Genomic DNA, 8387 nt, shown 5'->3' with positions numbered 1-8387 from the left:
GGGCGTGGGGAGGCGCGGGAGCATGCGGACGCGGCCTGGGCGTCACGGGGGAGGCCGAGCCAGACGGCCAGGGCGCGGCCGGAGCTGGCAGGGCGCCCAAGCAGGGGGGTGGTTGCAGGAGTGGGGTGAGGTCGACGGCGGTGACTGCGACGCTGGCGTGGTGAAAGGGGAATGGGCGCGGTCACGACTGAGCGTGCGCGCACGGGACGGCGCCGGCGACAGTGTAGGGAAGGAAGGGACCGGGGCGCGACGAGCGCGGCACCGGAGCGAGGCAAGCGCCGGCGAGAGGGGATGGGGAGAAGGAGTACCGGGGTCCTAACCGGGGTGCATAGGGAACGGGCAGCGTGCTCGATGGAGGTCGGGGAGGACCGTGGTGGAGGGGGACGGGGATGGCGTCGATGAGGAGCAGGCCGGCGAGGTGGTCCGGATAGGGGGGTTCCGGGCGGCGTCGTGTGGCGGCGGGGCGTCGTCGAGAGGCGTCGGCCCCCTCTGGATCCTGATCCAGATCAGGAGAGAGGAGGGGGGCGAGTGGGTGACGGGGTGGATGGGGTTAGGGTTTCCCCCTGGTGGGGGTTATGGAGGGGAGGGGTTGGGCCGGTCTGTGCGGCCGAATGGGCCGGCCTGTTGGGTCGGCTGGCCCGGGGGGGTCCTTTTCCTTTTCTTCTTCTTTTTTTGTTTGTTTTCTCTTTTGTATTTTCTTTCTTTTATTTATTTTCTTTACTGTTTTAAATCATTTTAAATTATTTAGGCTTTTTGTAAAAATGTGTTTACTACACCATATTTATCTATGTAATATTTAGTACAACCCGAACATTTTTATTTTAATGTTTGAAAACTTTTATTATTTACCAAACTTTGAATTTGAATTTTGGACCGGTTTTGATCTAACAATAGATTAGCAGCAGTAACCATGGTGACGTGGCACCATTAGCGTGGGATTACTGTAGCTTAATTATCTGGGCGTCACAATAGGCAAATTCAAAAAAAAATAGCTATCACATAACATATTCTCAACACGATCCACATGTATGCGAAGTTGACACTCTTCCAAAATAATGGGATTATCATTAACTAAAGTCATGACCTCTCCAGACCCACTTTTATCAAAAATTTCATAAGATTGAACATTTTCCAAATATGTGGATCTAAAGTTGACACTCTTCCAAACCCACTTTCCATATTATTGCAAACATTATTATCAATCTCATATTCATCATGGGGCTTAAATAAATTTTCAAGATCATAGGAAGGATCACCCCAATCATGATCATTGCAACAAGTAGTAGACATAGCAAAACTAGCATCCCCAAGCTTAGGGTTTTGCATATTATTAGCACAATTGACATTAAGAGATTTTATAGTAAAATCATTGCAATCATGCTTTTTATCGAAGGAACTACCAAGTATGGGTGCAATAGCAACGATCTCATGTTTAACATAAGGAACTATAGCAAATCCATCTTCATAAATATTGGCATCATGGCCACAAGAATAGCAAGCATCATGTTCATCAAGGGATATTTCAATCAAATCATCGGAATCATCATTATCTATAGATTCATGCATATCATTATTTTCTTCCAAAGCAATGGTCGTTCTCTCAATAAATTCTTTGACATAGACATTATGAGTATAGTTTTCATAGCAATATTTAAGTATGTCAAAAAATTTAGATTCGTAGAGAGTATATCATACTTTTCAATCAAAGAAGCAACTTCATAAGCACCCTTAAAAGCAACAAATTCTTCAATTTGTTTGATATCATAGTAACTATAAACACCCTTTGCATAAGAAGATAAGATTTCATTTTCAATAAACTCACGTAGGTAGGGAAGGTGTTTTTTAGGGTTCTTAGAGCAACAAGTAAAATCATAAATTTCACAAAGATACCAAGCATAACACAACAATTTATTAATTTGATCCCATAAGAGTCTCCCTTTTTCAGACAAACGGTGACGCACAAAATGAGCATGCTCATCTAAAGATTTCCCATCAACTAGGCTAGTTGGGGTTTTAGCACGAGCGCATAAGGATCGAAGATGATCCAAGTAGAACACTTTAAGTGGATCCATATCAATAGATTTTTAACAAGCAAAGATGCAAGCAAATAGAAGGCACGTGGAAACACAAACAAAAAGACATGTGGGAAGAAGGCGAAGAAAAGGCAAAGGCAAAGGTGAAGTGGGGGAGAGGAAAATGAGAGGCAAATGACAAATAATGTAATGCGAGGGATAAGAGTTTGTGATGGGTACTTGGTATGTCTTGACTTGTACGTAGATCTCTCCAGCAACGATGCCAAAAATTGGCGAGTTGTCGAGAGGTCAAATCTTAAATTGACTTGGCGTAAGCCTCCCCGGCAACGGCGCCAGAAATCCTTCTTGCTACCTCTTGAGCATGCGTTGGTTTTCCCTTGAAGAGGAAAGGGTGATGCAGCAAAGTAGCATAAGTATTTCCCTCAGTTTTTGAGAATTGTACCTGCACAAACAAAGAAGAACCTTGCAACCAATGCGATAAAGGGGTTGTCAATCCCTTCACGGCCACTTGTAAAAGTGAGATCTGATAGAGATAATAAGATAAATATTTTTGGTATTTTTGTTGTATAGATTGAAAAGTAAAGATTGCGAAATAGTAAACGAGATGCAATGTAAATAAAAGAGATATAATACGATGGAAAAGAGACCCGGGGGCCATAGGTTTCACTAGTGGCTTCTCTCAAGATAGCATATCTTACGGTGGGTGAACAAATTACTGTCGAGCAATTGATAGAAAAGCGCATAGTTATGAGAATATCTAGGCATGATCATGTATATAGGCATCACGCCCGTGACAAGTAGATCGAAACGATTCTGCATCTACTACTATTAGTCCACACATCGACCGCTATCCAGCATGCATCTAGAGTATTAAGTTCATAAGAACAGTGTAACGCATTAAGCAAGATGACATGATGTAGAGGGATAAACTCAAGCAATATGATATAAACCCCATCTTTTTATCCTCGATGGCAACAATACAATACAATACAATGCGTGCCTTGCTGTCACTGGGAAAGGACACCACAAGATTGAACCCAAAGCTAAGCACTTCTCCTATTGCAAGAAAGTTCAATCTAGTAGGCCAAACCAAACTGATAATTCGAAGAGACTTGCAAAGATATCAAATCATACATATAAGAATTCAGAGAAGAATCAAATATTGTTCATAGATAATCTTGATCAGAAACCCACAATTCATCAGATCTCGACAAGCACACCGCAAAAAGTATTACATCGAATAGATCTCCAAGAAGATCGAGGAGAACTTTGTATTGAGAATCAAAGAGAGAGAAGAAGCCATCTAGCTAATAACTATGGACCCGAAGGTCTGTGGTAAACTACTCACACATCATCGGAGAGGATATGGTGTTGATTTAGAAGCCCTCCGTGATTGATTTCCCCTCCGGTGGAGCACCGAAAAAGGCCCCAAGATGGGATCTCATGGGTACAGAAGGTTACGGCGGTGGAAATAGGGTTTCCTGGTGCTCTTGGATGTTTTCGGGGTATATGAGTATATATAGGTGAAAGAAGTAGGTCGGTGGAGCCACGAGGGGCCCACGAGGATGGGGGCGCGCCTACCCCTGGGTGCGCCCTCCTACCTCGTGGCCGCCTCGTTGCTTCCTTGACATCTACTCCAAGTCTCGTGGATTGAGTTTGTTCCAAAAACGATTCTCCCAAAGGTTTCATTCCGTTTGGACTCCGTTTGATATTCCTTTTCTGCGAAACGCTGAAATAGGCAAAAAACAGTAATTTGCACTGGGCCTCCGGTTAATAGGTTAGTCCCAAAATAATAATATAAAAGTGCATAGTAAAGTCCATTAAACATCCAAAACAGATAATATAATAGCATGGAACAATCAAAAATTATAGATATGTTGGAGACGTATCATGGGAGCGACTCAAGGATCCTGTCAATGACCGAGTCATTTGGAAGATTAACTCCCAGCTGAGACAAACGGTTGTGCAACCCGGACATAGTGAGTATATGCTCACTGACATAACTATTTTCCTCCATCTTACAACTATAGAACTTGTCGGAGACTTCATATCTCTCGACCCGGGCATGAGCTTGGAAAACCATTTTCAGCTCTTGGAACATCTCATATGCTCCGTGTTGCTCAAAACTCTTTTGGAGCCCCGGTTCTAAGCTGTAAAGCATGCCGCACTGAACCAGGGAGTAATCATCACTACGCGACTGCCAGGCTTTCATAACGTCTTGAGTTGCTGGGAAAATGGGTGCTTCACCTAGCGGTGCTTCAAGGACATATGCTTTCTTGGCAGCTATGAGGATGATCCTCAAGTTTCGTACCTAGTCCGTATAGTTGCTACCATCATCTTTCATCTTGATTTTCTCTAGGAACGCGTTGAAGTTGAGGGTAACATTAGCGTGGGCCATTTGATCTACAAAGACGTATTGTAAAGATATTTTAGACTATGTTCATGATAATTAAGTTCATCTAATCAAATTATTTAATGAACTCCCACTCAGACAGACATCCCTCTAGTCATCTAAGTGATACATGATCCGAGTCAACTAGGTCGTGTCCGATCATCACGTGAGACGGACTAGTCATCATCGGTGAATATCTTCATGTTGATCGTGTCTACCATACGACTCATGTTTGACCTTTTGGTCTCTTGTGTTCCGAGGCCATGTCTGTACATGCTAGGCTCGTCAAGTCAACCTAAGTGTTTTGCATGTGTAAATCTGGCTTACACCCGTTGTATGTGAACGTTAGGATCTATCACACCCGATCATCACGTGGTGCTTCGAAACAGCGAACTTTCGCAACGGTGCATAGTTAGGGGGGACACTTTCTTGAATTTTTTATGAGGGATCATCTATGCTACCGTCGTTCTAAGCAAATAAGATGTAAACATGACAAACATCACATGCAAATCATAAAGTGACATGATACGGCCAATATCATCTTGCGCCTTTGATCTCCATCTTTGAGGTGCGGCATGATCACCTTCGTCACCGGCATGACACCATGATCTCCATCATTGTGTCTTCATGAAGTTGTCTCACCAACTATTACTTCTACTACTATGGCTAACGGTTGGCAATAAAGTAAAGTAATTACATGGCGTTTTCAATGACACGTAGGTCATACAATAAATTAAGACAACTCCTATGGCTCCTGCCGGTTGTCATACTCATCGGCATGCAAGTCGTGATTCCTATTACAAGAACATGATCAATCTCATAAATCACATATATCATTCATCACATTCTTTTGGCCATATCACATCACATAGCATACCCTGCAAAAACAAGTAAGACGTCCTCTAATTGTTGTTGCATGTTTTTACGTGGCTGCTATGGGTTTCTAGCAAGAACGTTTCTTACCTACGCAAAAGCCACAACAGTGATATGCCAATTGCTATTTACCCTTCATAAGGATCCTTTTCATCGAATCTGATCCGACTAAAGTGGGAGAGACAGACACCGCTAGCCACCTTATGCAAGAAGTGCATGTCAGTCGGTGGAACCTGTCTCATGCAAGCGTACATGTAAGGTCGGTCCGGGCCGCTTCATCCCACAATACCGCCAAACCAAAATAGGACTAGTAACGGTAAGCAAATTGAACAAACCAGCGCCCACAATACTTGTGTTCTACTCGTGCATAGAATCTACGCATAGACCTAGCTCATGATGCCACTGTTGGGGAACGTAGCAATAATTCAAAATTTTCCTACGTATCACCAAGATCAATCTAGGAGATTCTAGCAACAAGAGAGAGAGAGAGAGAGAGAGAGAGAGAGAGAGAGAGAGAGAGAGGATGTGCATCTTCATACCTTTGAAGATCGCTAAGCGGAAGCGTTACTAGAACGCGGATGATGGAGTCGTACTTGTGGCGATCCAAATCGCGGAAGATCCGATCTAACGCCGAACGGACGGCGCCTCCGCATTCAACACACGTACAGCCAGGAACGTCTCCTCCTTCTTGATCCAGCAAGGGGAGTGGAGAAGTTGAGGGAGAGCTCCGGTAGCATGACGGTGTGCTGGTGGAGCTTGCAGTTCTCCGGCAGGGCTTCGCCAAGCACTACGGAGGAGGAGGAGGTGTTGGAGAGGGGAAGGGTTGCGCCAGGGCAAGGGTGCGGCAGCCCTCCCACCTCCCCACTATTTATAGGGGCAAGGGATAGGGCGGCGGCCCCCTCCAGATGATCTAGAGGGGGGGCGACGGCCAAGGGGGAAGACTTGCCCCCCAAGCCAAAGGGGGGCACCCCCTTTAGGGTTTCCCTCACCCCTAGGCGCATGGGCCCTAGGGGGGAGTTGGTTCCCAGCCCACCTAGGGGCTGGTTCCCCTCCATATTCAGCCCATAGGGCCCTCCGGGGCAGGTGGACCCTCCCGGTGGACCCCCGGAACCCCTTCTGTGGTCCCGGTACAATACCTGTAAACCCCCGAACACTTCGGTCGACCGAATAAGGACTTCCCATATATAAATCTTCATCTCCGGACCATTCTGGAACTCCTCGTGACGTCCGGGATCTCATCCGGGACTCCGAACAACATTCGGTAAGCAGATACTATTTCCCATAACAATTCTAGCATCACCGAACCTTAAGTGTGTAGATCCTACGGGTTCGGGAATCATGCAGACATGACCGAGACATCTCTCTGACCAATAACCAACAGCGGGATCTGGATACCCATATTGACTCCCACATGTTCCAGGATGATCTCATCGGATGAACCACGATGTCGGGGATTCAATCAATCACGTATACAATTCCCTTTGTCCACTGGTATGTTACTTGCCCGAGATTCAATCGTCGGTATCCCAATACCTTGTTCAATCTCGTTACCGGCAAGTCTCTTTACTTGTTCCGTAACGCATGATCCCATGACTAACTCCCTAGTCACATTGAGCTCATTACGATGATGCATTATCGAGTGGGCCCAGAGATACCTCTCCATCATACGGAGTGACAAATCCCAGTCTCGATTGGTGCCAACTCAACAGACACTTTCGGAGATACCTGTAGTGCACCTTTATAGCCACCCAGTTACGTTGTGAAGTCTGGTACACCCAAAGTATTCCTACGGTATCCGGGAGTTGCACAATCTCATGGTCTAAGGAAATGATACTTGACACTAGAAAAGCTCTTAGCAAATGAACTACACGATCTTGTGCTATGCTTGGGATTTGGTCTTGTCCATCACATCATTCTCCTAATGATGTGATCCCGTTATCAACGACATCCAATGTCCATGGTCGGGAAACCATAACCATGTATTGATCAATGAGCTAGTCAACTAGAGGCTCACTAGGGACATGTTGTGGTCTATGTATTCACACATGTATTACGGTTTTCAGTTAATACAATTATAGCATGAACAATAGACAATTATCATGAACAAGGAAATATAATAATAATCATTTTATTATTGCCTCTAGGGCATATTTCCAACAAATACATGCATTAGCATCTATAGCCAGGCGCACCAAATCGCCCTCAAATGCCTCGGCGGGCTGACCGGTCACAAAAAATCGACCCAACTGGACGCCTCAAACGCCCGGGCTGACCGCCACCCCTCATATCCAGCCCAAAAATGGGACGGATATGGGGCGCTCGAGCGTGCCCGGGCGTGTCTACCACGCAGGACTGACGATGGGCTCCCATGCGGAATTGCCCAGAAACCCGGCGGTCCGAGGGACGCTTCTTTTGTCGCCGCAGTGTGAACCCGCGTGGCGCCGCTCCGGCTCGCCGTCCGAGGCTAAATTTGGCTATTTAAGCCGGACGACGTCCCCCAACCCTAGCCCATCCACCTCCTCCCTCTCTACGCCGCCACCCGAGCCCGTCCTCCTCCTCTTCCCCGCTCTCACACGATATCCGGCATCGCCAAGGTCTATCAGAAGATCACCACGTACGCTATGTTGACACCGGAGTGCTGGAGGCAGATCGCGGAGGATATCTAGGCTAGGCGCGCCACTCGCATCGCTGCCGAGCTACCTCCGGACTCGCCGAAGCTGGAGGAGGAGGAAGAGAGGAGCTGGCGGAGCCGATGGAGGTGGCGGATCCGGAGGAGAACGAGGCAGAGCAACCTGCTCGGGGGTTCATCATGGAGGAGGCGAAGGCGGAGTTCGCTGTCTCCCAAGTCGCGAAGTTGTGAGAGCAGCAGGCCATCCTGGAGTCCATCTAGGATGTGGCCTATGTGGAGGCCAACCGGGAGTTTCTCCGGTAGGAGCGGGTGGTGACTGGCGCGCTCTTCACCAAACTCAACGAGGAGATAGAGGAGGAGGCCGGAGCAGAGCAGCCAGAGGAGCTGGAGCTGCAGCGGCCGCCCATGTACCCAGAGCCGGACACGGAGATAGTCGACATCTCCAACAAGGAGTAGTTAG

The sequence above is a fragment of the Triticum aestivum genome, chromosome 1B (genome assembly GCF_018294505.1).
Source record: "Triticum aestivum cultivar Chinese Spring chromosome 1B, IWGSC CS RefSeq v2.1, whole genome shotgun sequence".
Lineage (NCBI taxonomy): Eukaryota > Viridiplantae > Streptophyta > Magnoliopsida > Poales > Poaceae > Triticum > Triticum aestivum.
The sequence above is the reverse complement of the archived record's forward strand: the minus strand, read 5'-3'. Positions refer to the sequence as shown.